The following is a 748-nucleotide window of genomic DNA, read 5'->3' as shown; positions in this document are numbered from 1 at the left end:
AACTTTAAAATTAAAACTTTTCTTTTAACTTAAAAATAGATATTTTAAATGTTTGAACTACACATTTTAAACATATTAACATTTAAAATCTTACATTAAGTGTACACAATGTAATCAGTGAGTGTAATGTTGTGCAAATGCATCCAGGCAACGCCCTCAGTCTAGGAGGGGGTGAATAGAAAGGTGTGACATTCCAGCATAATGACTTGATCAAAACAAACTGACTACAGTTTAACTTTAAATTCAACTTAAATACTACGTAAACTTATCAAAATGTTTCTCTTGATTTATGTCGGTCTTTTTTTAAAATGTGTCTCATGCTTTTTTTGGCAAAAAATATTCTTGGCATATCTAGTGTGTCTTATATTTGTCAACCTTTCTATATGATTTTGCATTGTCACACTCAACTTTAATTTAAACTTAAATACTACTTAAACTTATCAAAATGTTTCTCTTGATTTATGTCTGTCTTTTTTTCAATGTTTCCTGCTTTTTTTTTGGCAAAAAAACAATATTCTTGGCATATCTTCTTTTACAGCGCTAGATAAGTAAGCCAGATGTGAGCAGCATGTAGCAGTCTTCAGCCATGCAGCTGCAGGCAGTCCAAAACACCTTCTCTTATCAAGTTGAAGCCTACAAACCAAGCTTGGTTAGATGATTCTGTGTTGGATCTTTGAAAATAATCAGACCCAAGCAACACACCTGCTGTTCAGAATGGATTATTTACAAGATTCCAACCTGTTCCATT

Source organism: Oryzias melastigma, linkage group LG23 (genome assembly GCF_002922805.2).
Source record: "Oryzias melastigma strain HK-1 linkage group LG23, ASM292280v2, whole genome shotgun sequence".
Taxonomy (NCBI): Eukaryota; Metazoa; Chordata; class Actinopteri; order Beloniformes; family Adrianichthyidae; genus Oryzias; species Oryzias melastigma.
The sequence above is the reverse complement of the archived record's forward strand: the minus strand, read 5'-3'. Positions refer to the sequence as shown.